The sequence below is a fragment of the Marmota monax genome, unplaced genomic scaffold (genome assembly GCF_021218885.2).
Source record: "Marmota monax isolate L192 unplaced genomic scaffold, Marmota_monax_Labrador192_F-V1.1 WCK01_AAM20220418_F8-fsc00130, whole genome shotgun sequence".
NCBI classification, from domain to species: Eukaryota; Metazoa; Chordata; class Mammalia; order Rodentia; family Sciuridae; genus Marmota; species Marmota monax.
The window spans coordinates 2,121,713-2,143,667 of NW_026693244.1; the positions used below are offsets into that span (position 1 = coordinate 2,121,713).

At 36.3% G+C, this 21,955-nt stretch overlaps 1 protein-coding gene across 8 annotated transcripts in view; it reads left to right on the top strand.

Moving 5' to 3' along the window:
- Erbin (erbb2 interacting protein) overlaps positions 1-21,955 on the top strand; it is a 137,761-nt gene that overhangs the window by 30,045 nt on the left and 85,761 nt on the right. Inside the window, exon 2 of one of the 8 annotated variants that reach the window (XM_046456208.2) lies at positions 3,109-3,264. The exons of the other annotated variants lie outside the window; for them this stretch is intronic. The gene's annotated coding sequence lies outside the window, so the exon portion shown is untranslated. The remainder of the gene's footprint in view (positions 1-3,108; positions 3,265-21,955) is intronic. 8 annotated transcript variants of the gene reach the window in all.

Sequence of the window (21,955 nt, forward strand, 5' to 3'; positions counted from 1 at the left end):
TAACTTCACTTAGCATTATCTTCTCTAACTCCATCCGTTTACCTGTAAATGCCATGATTTTATTCTCTTTTATTGCTGAGTAATATTTGGAAGAAGTCTTAACTTCTAAAAACATTGTTGATGATATCCTTTGTCATATATTTTATGTGGTTTAATATGCCAGTCTTTCATGATTTCTAAGTTTAGTTGTTTTTACAAAAAATAAAGTTAAGACTCAATACAAATGTATTAATTAATTATAATGTAAGAGTAGCAGTTTTTAACTTGGGCTCTATAGGCTTGTAAATATTCTGAGGATGGATTTATTGTCCATAAATACAGATTAACAACAAAATTGGAAATTATGTGTATGGTTTTATTTTTTTTAGTAATAGGTTCAATCAAGTTCATCTGGTTCTCAAAGAGGTTCATGTGACTCATGTCTGTATGCCCCCTTGGATTATACAGTCAGTGCTAATGATTTGAATATAATTGAAGTGTATCCCCCAAGGGTTTTTGTGTTGGAGGCTCGGTCTTCATTGGCAAACTTTAAGAGGTAGTCGGGCCTAGAGGGAGGTTGTTGGGTCATTGAAGGGCTCTACCCTAAGAGAAAATCAACATAGTACTTATGGGGCTCTAGTTAGTCCTCATAAGAGAGTTGTTATAAAAGCAATCTGGCCCCTCCCTGGTCTCTCTGGCTTTTCCTTTCTGTAACTCATCTGCAGCTGACCCTTACCAGGGGCTGAATAGTTGGGGATACCTGGATTTAGACGTTCAGCCTCCAAAACTGTGAGCTAAATAAATCTTTTTTCTTTACAAAGTACTCAGTGCCAGATATTTTTATTATAGCAATGGAAAATGTACTAATAAACATCACATATATTTTTAATGCCCTTCTTCATCATTTGACATTCGTAGGTAGTGTGATCTTCCAATTCCCATATAGGAATTGAAAAGAGAAAAAAGCAATGTAATTTCTTACTAATAGGAACAAAGAATATAAAACAGAAAATTATTGTAATAGAATATTTTTGTCATAATCTCATTAGAAAATGGTGCTAAGTAGTTTCAGGCTGCATGTTGGTATTATCTGAAGAACTTAAAAAAATTTGATGCCAAGCTGGGATTGTGGCTCAGCGGTAGACAGCTTGCCTAGCAAGGGCGGGGTCCAGGTTTGATCCTCAGCACCACATAAAAATAAAGGCATTGTGTTATTCCATCTACACCTAAAACATAAATATATAAAAAATTTGATGCCTATTTTAAAATTAAACATGTATGTACATAATTTCCTCCCCTAAGTGTATAGCCAATAGACATGAAACCATGTCTACAAAATGAATTGGGAGATTTGTGACAACTTTATAGACCCCAAATGAAAACATCACATTAGAAATAGGATCTGGAGAATAGAGGTATTAAATGGATGGAGGATATGTATGTATAATGAAAGTGTCCTGTATTTTGATTGGGGTATCTCTCTCTCTCTCTCTCTCTCTCTCTCTCTCTCTCTCTATATATATATATATATATATATATATATATATATATTCATTTAGTTATAGTTGGACACAATACCTTTATTTTATTTGTTTATTTTTATGTGGTGCTGAGGATCGAACCCAGCGCCTTGCACTTGCTAGGTGAGCACTCTACCGCTGAGCCACAACCCCAGCCCTTGATTGGGTTATGCTTTACTTCAGTATAATTTGTATATTTAAGACTGTGAATTTCACTATACTTAAATTTTGCCTCAAGAAACAGGAACCAAAGCAAAAATACTGCTGTCCAGGTTGTACATTCCAGAGATTCTGATTTTATTGTTTTACGGTGTTGGCTTCTTATGTGTAGCCAGAATTCTTAGATTCTTGCCCTTGGATGTAGACCCATCATGAATGCATTTGCTACATATGCAGACTGATACAGGTATACAATATTGGCAACTAAATTGTAATTAAGAGAGGCTTTGCCATTTGTTATATAAGATTTTATGAGACGGAGAAACAACTCTTGGTAAAATTTCAAACAAAACAAAGTTGAATCTTCCCTTCATTTACTGAATATTTATAGTCTCTAAAAACAGTATGTAAATAACAAAACAACAACAAAAACACACCTTTGGGCTTTTTCTAGCTTCATGAATGAAGGATGTTTTAAAGTTGTATAAGACTAACTCTCTCCATTACATTAACCTTCCCTGATCTGTGGCAGATCCATTTACTGTGACAACTGAAAATTTCTCCATGTATTTCAATAATGACCCTTTTGAAAGTCACTATTGGACTGACTTCTTTGCACATTGCTATCTGGATTGTGTTTAATTTTATGCTAAAACGGGAAATTTTAAACATCTAATGAAACATCTGAACTTCAGCTGCACAATCCCTTGTGTAATTTTGGATTCAGAAAGTTCTAAATACTGAACTTCTTTTTCCTAAATCACTTTTTGGGTAAAATCTGACCTACACTGAACTATAATGTGAGGCTGATTTTAGTATTTATCATTTTTCATTAGAATTATCATTTGTACATTTTATACTTCCTTACAGAGATATTCTATTTGTTTGGTTTTGTCCTTTTTATGCACAGTCTAGTAGTTTGGCAGTAGTTCTAAAGTGGTTGAGGTGTAACAACAGCAACAAAAAAGGTAGAACAGGTGTATAGCAGTGGCTATGACAATTATAGATATTATGTTTATGTGACTTTTTTCAGTGTTTAAGTTTATATTGGGTCAAGTCTTCAGGTGTAGCTCTCTTAACTTAGAAATGCAAAATTCCCTTTTTAGAATAGATTTTGAGCTTTTTGGGATGGGTGAAAAATCGGAGATAGAGTGATTTGCAAAGTAATGGGTGATAATATTTATATTGCATTTTTTATTTATTTGAAAAAAATTGTTTTCCAGATTTTCAATTCAGAAGTGTTGGTAGAAGTAAAATGTATCAGTAGGACTCCTTGGATAAAAGTAATAGGAATCAATAAAAATAGGGTAATATGAAGGGTGTGGTGGTGTCTTAGTGACACTGAAAGACTAGAATGCAGTTGACCTCAGAAAGAAGTTAGAACAAATAACTATATATAAAGTCATCAGAAACACAGTACCATTCATCTTTTATATTTTTCTCTCTTCAGATGAACATTCTGTTTCTATGTCCATATGGTAGAAGGCACCACCTCTACAGATTCTGGCTTCAGATATCACAGTTCACTAACTGCAGAAACAGACCTGCTATTTTTCAGTCTCACACATCCTGAGGAGAGAAAAAATGATTGACTATCTTGAGTCAGGTACCTGTCTCTTTTCCAATCTGCCAGAACCAGGTGGACACTGTTAACCTGGCACTAAAATAGATGTTAGGTGGTCACTCCTTTCAAATGGAAGAAGAGTCTTTGGAGCAGGGCTGCTGTATTGGGCAGGTTATTTATTTGCATGTGTCTGCTTGCCAAGCTGTATACTCATAGGGCTGTAGTTTTAAAATTGTACAACAGTATTTTATGGGTTTGTGGTGACCTTTTTTTCAGAGAAAGGAATCATAGTGACTTAAGAGTCTGTTTTAGGGCTGGGGATGTGGCTCAAGCGGTAGTGCGCTTGCCTGGCATGCGTGTGGCCCGGGTTCGATCCCCAGCACCATATACAAACAAAGATGTTGTGTCCGCCGAAAACTAAAAAATAAATATTAAAAAAAAAATCTCGCTCTCTCTTAAAAAAAAAAAAAAAGAGTCTGTTTTAATAGTGTCTGATATGTCCTTTTTTCTCTCTTGGCATAGCCAAAATCTATCTCAGTTTTGAAAATTTAGAATGGTTCTAAATTTGGGCCTTGGAGTTTTATTGAAGAAAAACAAAAATCCATATGCATATCAGTGTTTTCTCACCAGGAATATTGAAAAAGGAATTACTATGTGGTCCTTGAAATTTTTGGACATTTTGAAGATGACCTTACACTAGTTTGAGAACCATTAATGTTATGGAAAGGCTGTTATACATCAAATCTTAAAAGACTTGGTATCAAAGATCTCTCTCTTATTCTGTGACCTTTTTGTGTTTCAGCCTGCATCAGAGTTTAATGCATGTGAATGAACTTGACAGTAAGCACAAAGACTCTTATTAAAGAATATTTGTTACTTAAAAGTACTCTAAATATAATGCTGCCTTTTCTTTTTTAAAACTTTTCTTTTTCTTTTTTTGAGATGGGATTTTGTTGTGTTCTCCAGGCTGGCCTTGAACTCCTGGGCTCTAGTGAATTTCCTGCCTTAGCCTCCTGTGTAAATGGGATAACAGGCTTGTGCCATGACTCCTTCCCGGATCAAAATCATGTTTGATTAGTGGAAGAAGCTGAGAATTTTTTTTCCTTCCTGTCTACATCTGTGACACTAGTTTACTACAAAATAAATGAATATTTGGCCCTAAGAAATGTTTTGGATGGTTTAATAGAATTATGGCTGTTATGCCTAATGTAGATCTGAATCCTCCTAAAGGTGAAGGTTTTTTAAAAATAAGACTTTAATTGCTGTGCACCATGCATATGCCTGTAATCCCGAGGCTCACAGGCTGAGGCAAGAGGATTGAAAGTTCAGAGCCAGCCTTAGCAAATTTAGCGAGACCCTGAGCAACTCATCAAGATCTTGTCTGTAAGTAAAAAATATAGGGATGTAGCTCAGTGGCCTGGGTTCAATCCCTGGTACCAAAAAAAAAAAAAAAAAAAAAAAAGCTAAGCAAGTTGGTGATTTTTTTTTTTTTTCCTAAGTTGTCAATGGATCTTTTCCTTCCTTCCTTCCTTTATAAGCATGCAGTGCTGAGGATCAAACCCAGGCCTCACACATGTCAGGCAAGCACTGTATCACTGAGCCACAACTCCAGCCACAGTTGGTAATATTTTTTAAGCTTTACCAAAAAGTGTTAATAGTTAACCTTTAGAAATTCTTGAGGGGCTGGCCATGTAGCTCAGTTATAAATTGTAAGCATGGGGCCCTGGGTTTGATCTTTATTCCCACCCCCCCACCCCCAAAAAAAAGCCTTTCTTTAAGAACATGGTATGGAGAGTGATCTACGTTTCTTTGGAAAGTTTGTAATGTTTATAATAATTCCCAGTGTAATTTAACCCCTAAACAAACAACAGATTACAGAAAAATGAGTATTTCTAACTGTTCTGCTAATTCTTACCTTTTTTCAGTTGTTTCCTCTTGGTTCCTGATTTTTTCCCCTATCCTGTTCTTTCGAATTGAAGGGAAAATAGACTTATAAAGAAATTCACCTTAAAAAATTAGGGCCTTGTCTTTTCCAGGTGAATTTGTGTTTTAATGGAGTTTGTTTGAAGAGGGCCCAGAAGAAATAACTAGTAGTGGGATTTCATGCGTTTATGGCACCCACATCCAGGATGCTGAAATCAGAACATGATTTTCAGAAGGTCTAGCTCAGTTTCCAGGATGATGGACACACTGCATAAAAACATTTCATTTATAATCAACTTTATTTAAAATGCCACTTAAAAGAACCAAAGAAGTAATTAGTATGTTGAAGTAGGCAGAATTTATTTGAGTAGTAAAGGTAAGGGTAAATTGGGAAGAAATTGTAAAGGTTTTGGGGAGTGAGCAATTTTAAAATTGTAATGGGGGAAAGGAATTTTAAAGAAAAGATCAGGTGCCAGTGATCAGGTGCTGACTGCATTGGATTCAAAATTGGATTGGAATCTCTTGTGTTAATTCATAAAAGTGGCATTAACTGGCATCCTAATATTTTTCATTGAAAGATTTTTTCTTAATTCAGGCATAATTCATGCATCATACAATTCTCTCTTGTAAAGTTTACAGTTTAGTAGTTTTTGTTTTTCAAGTATTTATGAAGTTATGCAACCATCATCACTAATTCCAAAGCAGTTTTATCAGTCCCTCAAAAAAACCTATATATTCATTAGAAGTAATTCCTCCTTCTTCCCTGACCTCAGTCAGATCTTGCCAACAACTAGTCTACTTTCTATCTTATGAATTTGCCTATTCAAGGTATTTCATAAAAATGAATTAATATAACATGTAGCCTTTGTGTCTGCTTTCTTGGTATTTTATATCTATTTAAAAAAATATACACACACACATATTTAGTTGTAGTTGGACACAATACCTTTATTTATTTTTATGTGGTGCTGAAGATTGAACCTAGCATCTCACACGTGCTAGGCGAGCAATCTACCACTGAGCCACAACCCCAGCCCTATTTTATCCTTTTATATAGCTAAATGATATTTCACATATTTTGCATGACATTTTGTTTATCTGTTTGTTAATCCATGAACCTTTGGGTTATTTATACATTTTGTTCACTGTGAATAATGCTGCTGGGAATGTTAGTTGCAAGTTTTTCTGAAAATATGCATTTTCAGTCTGCTTATTTATATATCTAGGATTGAAATTGTTGACTATCTTTTGGTACCAGCGATTAAACCCGAGTGCTTAAACGCCGAGCACTTCCCCAGCCCCCTTTCATATTTTATTAGAGACAGGGTCTCGCTGAATTGCTCAGGGCCTCGCTAAGTTGCTGAGGCTAGGTTTGAACTTATGATCCTCCTGCCCCAGCCTCCTGAGTTGCTGGGATTATAGACATGTGTCACCATGCCTGACTCCTTTGCCCATTTTTGAGTTTTTGTTTTGCTTTCTTATATTTGAGTTATGAGAGTTCTTTACATCTTAAGGATACAAGCCCATTATCAACTATATGGTTTAAAATATTTTCTCCCATTCTATGGGTTGTCTTTACTTTTTCTTATGTTGCTGTTCTTTTTAATTTTAGTGAGAGAGAATGTTTGTATATTTGTTTTATTCTTGAACATGAAACAGCTTCTTAATTGAAGAAATATTTTGTTTCTAGTTAACTAGGTTTTTAAAAAATATTTTTCAATTGTAGTTGGACACAATACCTTTTATTTATTTATTTTTACGTGGTGTTGAGGATGGAACCCAGGGCCTCGCTCGTGCTAGGCGAGCGCTCTACCGTTGAGCCACAACCCTAACTAGGATTTTTATCAAGGATTTTTAATCAAGAATGGATGTGGATAATTATTTAGATGATCTTTGGGTATTTGTTGAGAGGATCCATTTTGTCTCCTTTTGCATCTTTTTATGTGATACATTGTTATTGGATTTTCCTCATTTTTATTTATCATGGCATTTAGAATCAGTTCTGCTATTATGTTTAATACTGCTGCATATAGTAAGTTGCTTTATCATTTAGGATTTTTTTCCTTTTTTTCTGAGACAAGTTTTGCTGTGTTGTCCAGGCTGGCCTCAAACTTCTGGCTCAAGTGATTCTCCCATCTCTGCTCCCCAGGTACCTGGGACTACAGAGTGCACAACCAGGCCTAACTCTAATTTAGGGTGTTTTCTTGAGTCCAAAGGTTACATGATTCCTTTATTTTGAAAGATGTTGATATCAGAATTATATTGAATTTATAATGTGAATTGGAAAGTTTTGTTTCTTGTGAGTCTTAAACCTTGTGATCAAATTACAATACTTGGAATTTTGCAAACACTTAGGTGCATATTGTCTTTTAGAGAAGGATTTTTGATGTACTTCATTCATGACTGAATGACTGCCTGCTTGCCTTTCTTTTTTTTTTTTTTTTCTCCCCTTCCCATACTGGGGATTGAACCCAGGGGTGCACTATCACTGAGCTACATTCCTAGCCCTTTTAAATTTATTTTATTTTTGTGATACTGGGAATTGAACCTGGGGGCTCAACCAATGAGCTATATTCCACCCTCTTTATTATTATTTTTTAAAAATTTGAGGCATGGTCTCACTAAGTTTGCCCAGGTTGCTTCCACCTCTAGAGTAGCTGGAATTATAGACATGCAATCCCACACATGGGATTGTACCTGGCCATGATTTTTATTTTTTGAGAAAATTTTATAAAATGAGATGTGAGCTTAGATCATCTATTGGATTTAGTAATATACAAGCCATTGGTGACCTTTGAGGCATAGTTTCCATTGAAACAATGTAACAAAAATGTGATTGGAGTGGATTTAAGAATAATTAGTGGAATAATTGAAGACAGTAATGTGGACAACTTTTTGAGAAATTTTGTCACAAAGAATAGAGTTAAGGTTGGTAGCTGGAAAAACAGGTGTTTTCTGGAGAAGTTCTTTTTAAGATAGAAGAGTAATACTTACATGCTTGGTATAGCTTATGGTGAAAATCAGTTGTTACTTAGAGTTTTTTTTTTTTTTTTTTTTCATGGTGCTAAAGATTAAAACACGGTCTTCCAAATGCTAAAGCACATGCTTTACTGCTAAACTATATACCTAGCCCCACCTAAGACTTTCTTTATAGAGATAGACTTAACCTTTCCCTTGATAAGATATTAATTCAATCATCATGTTCCTATCAAGGTTTCCTAGATTGTACTTAATGATTTTGTGATGAAAAGGAAGTTTTTACAAGCTCCTAACAAAATACAGGAGATTGGGAATTATTCTAGCATAGATAAAAACACTACTAAGTAAAGAAGTGAGGGAATGCATGTAAGGAAGTTACTCCTGCCATAGTATTGTTTGTAGTGGGGAAGAGTTTAGAATCCACTCAAGACTGAGAAAGCTGTAGATTTGAATTAATGTCATGATTTAATATCTCTCCTACATTAAGCAATATTGTGAATATACATGTTTGTGTTACACATTGCCACATATTTGCCTCTATATACACTTTTAGTTGACTTACTGAAATTAAACCCAGACACAATTCCATTCTAGGATGAAATTTGCTCACAGATTTTTCTTTTTTGCATTGTTTCACCTTCTCCAGTAAACTGTTTTCAGCTGTTTATTTTCTCATTCCCTCCCAACGCTTCCTTCAGATTATAGAATGAATCAGTGCCACTCTTAAAGAGTTAATTTAGTTTGCGATATTTATATTTGTAGTCTTATCTAATTGTGGAATGAAAGACTTTCTCTATAAAAATAATCTGAGGAACTCCTGTTATGTTGGTCCTCTTAAACTGAGGTGGAGGAGAATTCTATAGGTGATTCTTCTATCTTGATCAACTTTCTTCCACAAAGGGGTGAGACTGGGTATCTTACACTTTTTCTGTAAATTGAATGGCTTAATCTATACTGGGAATCTACTGAAATTCCTACTTCTGATTAGAATAAAGGAGGAAATGAGACCTTTGTATCTGGTAACAACAAAAATCTGAAAAGAGTAAAAACCGCACAAAAACATGGCTAGCAAAAATGGGTGGATGTAAGGAAGAGTTAGTGATCTGAATTCCAGAGATACATAAGCCCTGTATAGGTGACTATAGCATTTTCCCTTCCTGGAGAGAGGTACCTGGTAGTACAGGTAGATGGAGAAGTAGGAATGATATAAATGGGAAGACATTGAACGGACAAAAATAAGTTATCTGATGCTTGAATGACCTTGTGGGCTTTAGGGGAGGGATGAGAACCCAACAGAGCCCCAAAGTCAAAATGAAATAATTAAGCCTAATCATTCCATTATCTTCCCTCCTTGGATTTTGCCAAGAAGCAGCAGTATAGCAGGGAGTTGAAAAGTGTAGAGAAACTGTCATATTCATATACTTACCAATAATGAGTTAATAACATTCATAAAATGCCACAGAAAACTAAGCACAAATATACCAGATACAAATCAGTAAACACTGATAACCATGATTCAACTAATCGATCTTGTACAATTACTGAATACCACCTAATAGTCATGGGCCTATGTGAATAGCAATAGCCCTTATTCAGCATTTTTACTTAAGAACTTGTTTAGAAAGATTGTCCCTATGCAAAATTTCTCTTAATTCTAGCCAAATGTAAGTTGTGTCTCCTTTAGTAAATGTGAAAATATAATTTACAAAATTTTAAAAACCTTTACAGTAACTTTCCTGTGGTCATATATGAATACATGACCAGTGTAACCCCACATATGTTCACCCACGAGAATGGGATCTAAATTGGAATGGGTTGCACCCCTTGTATATATGTCAAAAATATCCTACTATCATCTATATCTAAAAACAACAAAATAAAAAACACTTTATAGTGATTTTACTTTTCATTTCCAAACTGGAAATTGAACTCAGTGGCCCTTTACTACTGAGCTACATCTCAAGTACTTTTGTTTTTATTTTTGAGACAGTCTTGATAAGTTGCTGAGGCTGAACTTGAACTTGGCAGTCCTCCTGCCTCAGTCTCCCAAGTCACTGGGATTATAGGTGTGCATCACCATGCCCAGCTGCTTTTCAATTTTTGTAGTGATTTTCAAACTGAGACTAGTCAAAATAATCCTCAGTAGAGAATGGAGAGAGTTAAAGAAAGGATGGTGTCTTTGGTATAGATCAAATAAGAATGACTATGTAGGGGCTGGGGTTGTGGCTCAGCGGTAGAGTGTTCACCTAGCATGTGTGAGGCCCTGGGTTCAATCCTCAGCACCACATAAAAATAAATAAACAAAATACAGGTATTGGTACAACTAAAAAATAAATATTTTTAAAAAGAAAATGTCTATGTATTTATTGGTTATTTGTTTATTTTTTGCTAATTACTTTCAGTGGGTTATATTGGAGGAAAAACAACAGAATATTCAGAAAAGGAATACAAAACAAAACAATGAGGCACACCATAATGTAACGATTACACAAAGTCAGAAATTTGAAGTGAAATGATATATGTTCATCACAATTAGCACTGTTTTCATTCAACTTATTAGACAAAAAATGTAGACTATTTATTGATTCATTCAGTTCTTAACTCATTTTCTATGAGTATTGTTTCTTTTTTCTTAGAAGTTTTAAAATTCATTTATTTATTTAGGTACACAGCAAAATGCATTTTGATTCATTGTACACAATTGCAGCACAACTTTTCATTTCTCTGGTTGTACACAATGTAGCATTGCACCATATGCGTAGTCATACATTTATTTAGGGTAATGATGTCCACTTCATTCCACCATCTTTCCTGCCCCCATCCTCCCTCCCCATCTCTCCCTCCTCTTTTCCCAGTGTTCCTCCATTTTTCCTCATCTCTCCCCCTCCCCCATTATGGATCAGCATTTACTTGTCAGAGAGAACATTTGGCCTTTGGATTTTGGGGATTGGCTTACTTCACATAGCATGATATTCTCTACCTCCATTCATTTACCTGCAAATGCCATAATTTTATTATCTTTTAATGTTGAGTAATATTCCATTGTGTATATATACCACAGTTTCTTTATCCATTCATATATTGAAAGGCATGTAGGTTGGTTCCACAGTTTAGCTATTGTAAATTGAACTGCTATAAACATTGATGTGGCTGAGTTACTATAGTATGCTGATTTTAAGTCCTTTGGGTATAGACCAGGGAGTGGGATAGCTGGGTCAAATGGTGGTTCCATTCTAAGTTTTCTAAGGAATCTGTACTGCTTTACAGATTGTTTGCACTAATTTGCAGTCTCACTAGCAATCTATGAGTGTGCTCCCCCCCCCCATCCTTACCAACATTTATTGTTGTCTGTATTCTTGGTAACTGCCATTCTGACTGGTGTGAGAGGTATATGATCAACCCAAACGGAGACAAGAGGACATACACAATTTAAACAGATCAATTTCAAACAAGGAAATAGAAGATGCCATCAAAAGCCTACCAACCAAGAAAAGCCCAGGACCAGACGGATTTACCACTGAATTCTACAAGACCTACAAAGAAGAATTAATACCAATACTCTTCAAGTTATTCCATGAAATAGAAAAGGAAGGGACCCTTCCAAACTCATTCTACGAAGCAAGTATCATCCTGATACCCAAAACCAGGCAGAGACACATCAAGGAAAGAAACTTCAGGCCAATATCCCTGATGAACATTGATGCAAAAATTATCAATAAAATTCTGGCAAATCGCATACAGAAACATATTTTAAAAATAGTGCACCAAGATCAAGTGGGGTTTATTCCAGGGCTGCACCATTGGTTCAACATATGGAAATCAATAAGTATAATTCATCACACCAATAGACTTAAATCATGTGTTTATACCAATTGATGCAGAGAAAGCATTTGACAAAATACAGCACCTTTTCATGTTCAAAACACTAGAAAAACTAAGGATAGTGGGAATATACCTCAAAATTTTAAAAGCTATTGATGCTAAACGCAAGGCCAACATCATTGTAAATGGAGAAAAATTGGAAGCATTCCCTCTAAAAACTGGAGCAAGACGGGGATGCCCTCTTTCACCACTTCTATTCAACATAGTCCTTGAAACTCTAGCCAGAGCAATTAGACAAAAGAAATTAAAGGTGTACAAAAGGAAAAGAAGAACTCAAACTATCATTATTTACTGATGACATGATTCTATACTTAGAGGATCTAAAAAACTCTTATCAGAAAGCTTCTAGAATAATTAATGAATTCAGCAAAGTAACAGGATATAAAATCAATACCCAGGCCCTTCTGACCCTATGGAGGTTAATGCCAACCGAGCCTTCATAGGCAGTGGCCACAGGATTGAAACGGGGCTTGGAAGAGCCAGTCAGGACCCACCTGTTGCATTGGTCACCTAGCAAAGGGAACGAACTGTCGCCATTTGCATGGGATGCCGCCATGGCAGAGAACTGACGTCACCAGAATGCGGCGGAGGAGATAACTCCATTGAAACCAGCAGCGACAGGTGTGTAACCCCCTAGCCTTCCCTCTCCACACAGCGGGGAAACCTTAAGGGCTCCTCCCAGCTCTCCCGTAAGGGCCCCTCCAAGCTCTCCCATGAGCACGATAGCCAGACCGAGGGAATCAGGAGTGGCGCGGGACCCGTGGTGCGGAACTCCCGGCTACCGCTCACACCAGTGCTGACAACTGAGGTCTCTTGCACCAGCTACCGGGGGCGTGGCTACCGGAGGGCAAGCAAAATTCGCTGAGGGTTCTCAGCCCCAAGCTCTACAAACTTAGGGTCTGAGGGAATGGCAGACAGGGAGAGTGTGCCCAGTCATTCATGAAAATAGGGCTCCTGAGAGCAGCAGACCTGCCGTGTAGCCAGTATTGTGGTGAGCGTCACTGGTGAGCAGGGCCTGGCTTGAGGAAAAGTGGGGAAGTGACTAGACACAAGAGAAGGACCTAGGCACTCAGGATTGGAGACCCGCCCAGTCTGGGAGGAGGAGCTGCTGCACAGTGATTGGTTCCCGCGTATTGAGGAGAAGCTTGGCCTGGTGGGAACAGCTCCACCTACTGGAAGAGAAATTAATCAAACTCTAAGATTGCATTTATTAATTTCTTTTTTAATTTGGGTTTTTTTTCATTTTAATTTTTTTGTTGTTTTTTAAATTTTTTTAAATTATTTTTTTAATTTTAATTTTTTAAATTTTTTTTCTTTTTTCATTTTCTATTTTTTTCTTTTGTCTTTTCAATTTTCTTATTCCACCTTCCTTGAATTCTACCTGCTTACTCTCATTCTCTTTAGTGACTTCCCTTCCCTTCTAATACCTTTCCTCCCAAGCATCAAATAAATTTATAGGAGTAAACAGTAACCCAGCAGTCAAACAGAACAAGAAGTAACATGAGCAGCATGAAAAAGCAAGGAAGAAAAGGAGTACAAATAATGCAGGACAGCCTAAATATTCAGGAGGACCTAGAGGCATCAGAAAAATGGTCAAATAAAGAACTCAAGGATTACCTTAGACAGATGGAATGGAACCTTAAAGAGGATATGAGACAGCAAATTCAAACAGTGAAAGAACACATTAAAAATGAATTACATAAACATAAAAGAAGAAATTAAGCATCTTTATCAGGAGATAGAGATTATAAAAAAAATCAAACAATAATTCTAGAAATGAAGGAAACTATAAACCAAATTAAAAACTCAAATGAGAGTATCACTAACAAGAGTGGAGCAAGTAGAAGCCAGAACGTCAGATAATGAAGACAAAATATATCATCTTGAAAAGAGTCTAGACAACTCAGAAAGGCTGGTAAAAAATCACGAGAAAAACATCCAAGAGATATGGGATAACATAAAAAACCAAACTTAAGAGTCATCGGGATAGAGGAAGGTATAGAGGTTCAAACCAAGGGAATGAGCAATCTGCCGAATGAAATAATTATAGAAAACTTTCCAGAAATAAAAAAGGAAACGGATGTACAAATTGTCGATGCATACAGGACACCGAGCATACAAAATCACAGTAGACCAACACCAAGACACATTGTTATGAAGATATCCAATATACAGAACAAAGAGAAAATATTAAAAGCTACAAGAGAAAGGAGGCAGATTACATTCAGGGCTAAACCAATAAGGTTAACAACGGATTTTTCATCACAGACGCTGAAAGCGAGAAGATCCTGGAACAACGTATTTCAAACACTGAAAGACAATGGATGCCAACCAAGAATTTTGTATCCAGCAAAATTAAGCTTCAGGTATGACAATGAAATAAAAATCTTTCATGATAAACAAAAGTTAAAAGAATTTGTAGCCAGAAAACCAGCATTGCAAAGCATCTTGAGCAAAACACTACACGAGGAAGAAATGAAAAACAATAACCAAAACCATCAGTGGGAAGTGCCTCAGTAAAGACAGAGGGCGGGGGGAAAGCTAATCATGGAGAAACAAACTAAATTTAAAAAAAAAAAAGATCAAACATGGCTGGAAGTACAAACGATCTATCAATAGTAACTCTAACCGTTAATGGCCTAAACTCTCCAATAAAGCGACATAGGCTGGTAACATGGATTAAAAAAGCAAATCCAATAATATGCTGCCTCTAGGAGACCCAACTGATTGGAAAAGACATACACAGGCTGAAGGTGAAAGGTTGGGAAAAAATATACCACGCACACGGTCCTCGTAAGTAAGCAGGGGTGGCCATCCTCATATCGAATAAAATCGACTTCAAGACTAAGTTAATCAAAAGGGATAAGGAAGGACATTATATACTGTTAAAAGGAACCATTCACCAACAAGACATAACAATTATCAATATTTATGCACCAAATAATGGTGCTGCGACGTTAATAAAACAAATTCTCCTCAAGTTCAAGAATCAAATAGACCACAACACAATAATTATGGGTGACTTCAACACACCTCTCTCACCATTGGACAGATCCTCCAAACAAAAGTTGAATAAACAAACTATAGAACTCAATATCACAATCAATAACCTAGACTTAACTGACATATATAGAATATATCAACCATCATCAAGTGGATATACTTTTTTCTCAGCAGCACATGGATCGTTCTCAAAAATAGACCATATATTATGCCATAGGGCAACCCTCAGTAAATATAAAGGGGTGGAGATAATACCATGCATTTTATCTGATCATAATGGAATGAAACTGGAAATCAATGATAAAAGAAGGAAGGAAAAATCCTACATCACATGGAAAATGAACAATATGTTACTGAATGATCAATGGGTTACAGAAGACATAAAGGAGGAAATAAAAAAATTCTTAGAGATAAATGAAAATACAGACACAACATATCAGAATCTATGGGACACAATGAAAGCAGTTGTAAGAGGGAAATTCATCGCCTGGAGGTCATTCCTCAAAAAAACAAAAAACCAACAAATAAATGAGCTCACACTTCATCTCAAAGCCCTAGAAAGGGAAGAGCAAAACAACAGCAAATGTAGCAGAAGGCAAGAAATAATCAAAATCAGAGCAGAAATCAACGAAATGGAAACAAACTATTGAAAAAATTGACAAAACTAAAAGTTGGTTCTTCGAAAAAATAAATAAGATTGACAGACCTTTAGCCATGCTAACGAAGAGAAGAAGAGAGAGAACTCAAATTACTAACATACGGGATGAAAAAGGCAACATCACAACCGATACTACAGAAATACAGAAGATAATTTGGAATTATTTTGAAAACCTATATTCCAATAAAGTAGAAGATAGTGAAGACATCGATAAATTTCTTAAGTCATATGATTTGCCCAGACTGAGTCAGGAGGATACACACAATTTGAACAGACCAATATCAATGGATGAAATAGAAGAAGCAATCAAAAGACTACCAACCAAGAAAAGCCCAGGACTGGATGGGTATACAGCAAGTTTTACAAAACATTTAAAGAAGAATTAATACCAATACTTTTCAAGTTATTTCAGGAAATAGAAAAAGAGGGAGCTCTTCCAAATTCATTCTATGAGGCCAACATCACCCTGATTCCGAAACCGGACAAAGACACCTCAAAGAAAGAAAACTACAGACCAATATCTCTAATGAACCTAGATGCAAAAATCCTCAATAAAATTCTGGCGAATCGGATACAAAGGCACATCAAAAAAATTGTGCACCATGATCAAGTAGGATTCATCCCTGGGATGCAAGGATGGTTCAATATACGGAAATCAATAAATGTTATTCACCACATCAATAGACTTAAAGATAAGAACCATATGATCATCTTGATAGATGCAGAAAAAGCATTCAACAAAGTACAGCATCCCTTTATGTTCAAAACATTAGAAAAACTAGGGATAACAGGAACTTACCTCAACATTGTAAAAGCTATCTATGCTAAGCCTCAGGCTAGCATCATTCTGAATGGAGAAAAATTGAGGGCATTCCCTCTAAAATCTGGAACAAGACAGGGATGCCCTCTATCACCACTTCTATTCAATATAGTTCTCAAAACATTGGCCAGAGCAATTAGACAGACGAAAGAAATTAAAGGCATAAAAAAGGAAAAGAAGAACTTAAATTATTACTATTTGCGGACCACATGATTCTATACCTAGAAGACCCAAAAGGGTCTACAAAAAAACTACTAGAACTAATAAATGAATTCAGCAAAGTGGCAGGATATAAAATCAACACGCATAAATCAAAGGCATTTCTGTTTATCAGCAACAAAACTTCTGAAACGGAAATGAGGAAAAACACCCCATTCACAATATCCTCAAAAAAAAAAAAAAAAAAAACAATACTTGGGAATCAACCTAACAAAAGAGGTGAAAGATTTATACAATGAAAACTACAGAACCCTAAAGAGAGAAATAGAAGAAGATCTTAGAAGATGGAAAAATATACCCTGTTAATGGATAGGCAGAACTAACATCATCAAAATGGTGATATTACCCAAAGTTCTCTATAGGTTTAATGCAATGCCAATCAAAATCCCAACGGCATTTCTTGTAGAAATAGATAAAGCAATCATGAAATTCATATGGAAAAATAAAAGACCCAGAATAGCAAAAGCAACTCGAAGCAGGAAGTGTGAATCAGGCGGTATAGCGATACCAGATTTCAAACTATATTACAGAGCAATAGTAACAAAAACAGCATGGTACTGGTACCAAAACAGGCGGGTGGACCAATGGTACAGAATAGAGGACACAGAGACTAATCCACAAAGCTACAACTATCTTATATTTGATAAAGGGGCTAAAAGCATGCAATGGAGGAAGGATAGCATCTTCAACAAATGGTGCTGGGAAAACTGGAAATCCATATGCAACAAAATGAAACTGATTCCCCTCCTCTCGCCATGCACAAAAGTTAACTCAAAATGGATCAAGGAGCTTGATATCAAATCAGAGACTCTGTGTCTGATAGAAGAAAAAGTTGGCTCCGATCTACATATTGTGGGGTCAGGCTCCAAATTCCTTAATAGGACACCCATAGCACAAGAGTTAATAACAAGTATCAACAAATGGGACTTACTTAAACTAAAAAGTTTTTTCTCAGCAAAAGAAACAATAAGAGAGGTAAATAGGGAGCCTACATCATGGGAACAAATTTTTACTCCTCACACTTCAGATAGACCCTTAATATCCAGAGTATACAAAGAACTCAAAAAATTAAACAATAAGATAACAACCCAATCAACAAATGGGCCAAGGACCTGAACAGACACTTCTCAGAGGAGGACATACAATCAATCAACAAGTACATGAAAAAATGCTCACCATCTCTAGCAGTCAGAGAAATGCAAATCAAAACCACCCTAAGATACCATCTCAATCCAGTAAGATTGGCAGCCATTATGAAGTCAAACAACAAGTGCTGGCGAGGATGTGGGGAAAAGGATACTCTTGTACATTGCTGGTGGGACTGCAAATTGGTGCGGCCAGTTTGGAAAGCAGTATGGAGATTCCTGGGAAAGCTGGGAATGGAACCACCATTTGACCCAGCTATTGCCCTTCTCGGACTATTCCCTGAAGACCTTAAAAGAGCGTACTACAGGGATACTGCCACATCGATGTTCATAGCAGCACAATTCACAATAGCTAGACTGTGGAACCAACCCAGATGCCCTTCAATAGATGAATGGATAAAAAAAAAACGTGGCATTTATACACAATGTAGTATTACACAGCACTAAAAAATGACAAAATCATGGAATTTGCAGGGAATTGGATGGCACTAGAGCAGATTATGCTAAGTGAAGCTAGCCAATCCCTAAAAAACAAATGCCAAATGTCTTCTTTGATATAATGAGAGCAACTAAGAACAAAGCAGGGAGGAAGAGCAGGAGGAAAAGATTAACATTAAACAGAGACATGAGGTGGGAGGGAAAGACAGAGAAAAGGGAAATTGCATGGAAATGGAAGGAGACCCCTCATTGTTATACAAAATTACATATAAGAGGGAAATGGGGGAAAAAAAACAAGGAGAGAAATGAATTACAATAGGTGGGGTAGAGAGAGAAGATGGGAGGGGAGGGGAGGGGGGATAGTAGAGGATAGGAAAGGTAGTAGAATACAACAGTTACTAATTTGGCATTATGTAAAAATGTGGATGTGTAACCGATGTGATTCTGCAATCTGTATTTGGGGTAAAAATGGGAGTTCATAACCCACTTGAATCTAATGTATGGAATATGATATGTCAAGAGTTTTGTAATGTTTTGAACAACCAATTAAAAAAAGGAATTAAAAAAAATCAATACCCATAAATCAAATGCATTTCTATACGTCTGTGATGAATCCTCTGAAAGAGAAATCAAGAAAACTAACGCATTCACAATAGCCTCCAAAACAAAACAAAACTCGGGAATCGACTTAACAAAAGAGGTGAAATATCTCTACAATGAAAGCTACAGAACACTAGAAAAAGAAATCAAAGAAGACCTTAGAAGATGGAAAGATCTCCCATGCTCTTGGGTAGGCAAAATTAATATTGTCAAAATGGCATACTACCCAAAGTGCTATACAAATTCAGTGTGATTCCAATTAAAATCCCATTGTCTTTCCTTATAGAAATGAAAAAAGCAATCATGAAATTCATTTGGAAAACTAAGAGACCCAGAATAGCCAAAGCAATCCTTAGCAAGAAGAGTGAAGCCCGAAGCATCACAATAACATCACATCACAATAACAGATGTTAAACTATACTACAAAGCTATAGTAACAAAAATGGCCTATTATTGGCACCAAAATAGACATGTAGACCAATGGTACAGAATGGAAGACACAGAGACAAATCCACATAAATACAGTTATCTCATACTAGGCAAAGGCGCCAAAAATATACAGTGGAGAAAAGATAGTCTCTTCAACAAATGGTGCTGGGAAAACTGGAAATCCATATGTATCAAAATGAAACTAAACCTCTGTCTCTCACCATGCACAAAACTCAAAAGTGGATCAAGGACCTAGGAATTAGACTAGAGACCCTGCGGCTTATAGAGGAAAAAGTAGGTCCAGATCTTCATCACGTTGGATTAGGCCCTGACTCCTTAACAAGACTCCTAAAGTGCAAGAAATAAAATTAAGGATAAACAAATGGGATGGACTCAAACTGAAAAGCTTCTTCTCAGCAAAAGAAACAATGAGGTGAACAGAGACCTACATTTTGGGAGCCAATTTTTGCCACACGCACATCAGAGCACTAATCTCCAGAATATAAACAGAACTCAAAAAACTTAACACCAAAACAACAAGCAGTCCAATCAATAAATGGGCTAAGGTGCTGAACAGATACAACTAATCAACAAATATATGAAAAAATGTTTAACACAATAATAATAATAATCATGATTTGCATTTCTTTAGTAGAGAAATGCAAATCATAATTATTCTGAGGTTTCATTTTTATTGGTTATTGTTGACACTGTGTTCAAAAAAAGGAACCACATGAACATTTTAAGATAAAGAGTATTGAGTTTTATACCTAACATTAGGTCAGAACCTCTAGAAAAAAGATGTCGTAATTTTGTACTTTTGAAAAATACTGAGTGAATTTTATTCAACTAATTGCGCAGTTATCCCTGAGTTTCATTTTGCTGTTTTCTTCCTTGTTTTAGTAACTTTTTTTTTTCCAGTGGTGGGAGATTTTATATGGGCCTATAAGTGGCTGCCCAAATCCTGTTCATAAAATTATCAGCCATGTGTGGTGATGCAATCCTAGCTGCTGGGGAAGCTGAGGCAGGAAGATCACAAGTTTGAGGCTAGTCTAGACCACTTAGTGAGACCCTGTCTCAAAATAAAAAGGGTTGGGGATGTTACTCAGTAGCATACTGCTTACCTAGCTGCGTGAGGCCCTGAGTTCAATTCCCAGTACCGACACGGGGAGTGGTGGGGATCAGTGAATTTTTCTATCAGATTATTCCCTATGTGCCTACAAACCCACCGTTGTATCTGTAGCAAAACTACCTGAGTTATCTCCTTGTTGTATCCAGTCCTCCCTCCCCTCTTCTTTCATTTCCTCCCTTCTTGTTGTGGTACTAAGGATTGAACCCAGGTTCAGTGCATGCTGAGCAGTTCCTCCACTACAGAGGTGGCTCCTCAGTTTCTGTTCTTCTTTGAATGCCTTCCAGTGTTTTTCTTGTCCACTAGAAATGGTCTTGTCAAGATAATCAGTGACCTTACATTAACACACAGCAGCAATAAATAAGTCCTTATTAACAGAATTTGTCAATTCCTTCTTCCTTGAAACAGTTTTTTCATTTGACTTTAGGAATCACCTGTGTGTGTGTGTGTATGGGTGCAGTGTGGGTGGGTTCTCTTCTCTTCAGTGTCTTTTGCTGGTCCTCTCTCTTTCTGACCCCTAAGTTCATAATGTCTTAGGGCTCATTCATTGGGTCTGTTTTTTTTTTTTCCTATCCTCATATTCCTGATGATTTCATCTAATTTTATTGCTTAAAATAGAATCTGTAAGCAGATGATTTTCAAATTTATTTTCAAATTTACCGACACTCCCCGTGTCGGTACTGGGAATTGAAAGAGTGTGGATCTTTCCTTATGTTTTTGCATGCCCTGTTCAACTGCCTACTTAGGATTCACTAAGGTATTTTTCATGTATTTCAAACTAAAGTTTCTGACATAAACATCTTATAACTCTTACTTCCAGCCTTTTCCTATTATCTTATTCCATTTTAGTTTATTTTCAGCTCCATTCTACCAAACTTATCACATCATATGTGAATATATTGAATGGCAAAAGATTTAGTGACCATCTGTGCTTCGTATACACAAAAAATAATTTTGTGTGGTGTGCAGTATATAAGAATTTGTGGAGAAGGCTAAATAACTCAGTAGTCTTAAATCATTTAGTGCCTCACTCATGCTAGGCAAGCGCACTACGACTTGAGTCACATCCCCAGCCCGATTAATAGGTTTTTATATTCAGGGTGACTGTAAAACTCTGAAATATTCATGGATATCACTGAATTTTCACGAAACAGATTGTTGGTTTTATGTACATACGCATATATGCGTAAACACATTTCTGTGTGTGTGCAAGCTGCGTATACTTTTTTAAAAATATTTTTATTGTTGATGAAATTTTTAAATTTTATTTATTTATTTGTATGTGGTGCTGAGAATCGAACCCAGTGATTCACACATTCTAGGCAAGCGCTCTACCACTGAGCCAGAAGCCCAGCCCTGCGTATACTTTTTATTAAGATCTTTTATGGTTCAAGCTGTCTCTCTTTGAAATGTATTGGTTTCAGAAACAGAGTATGACAATGCTTTAAGCAAATAAGGGATTTAGTTTTGTCACATAACTCACAAATCCAGAAGTAGGCAGTAGTTAT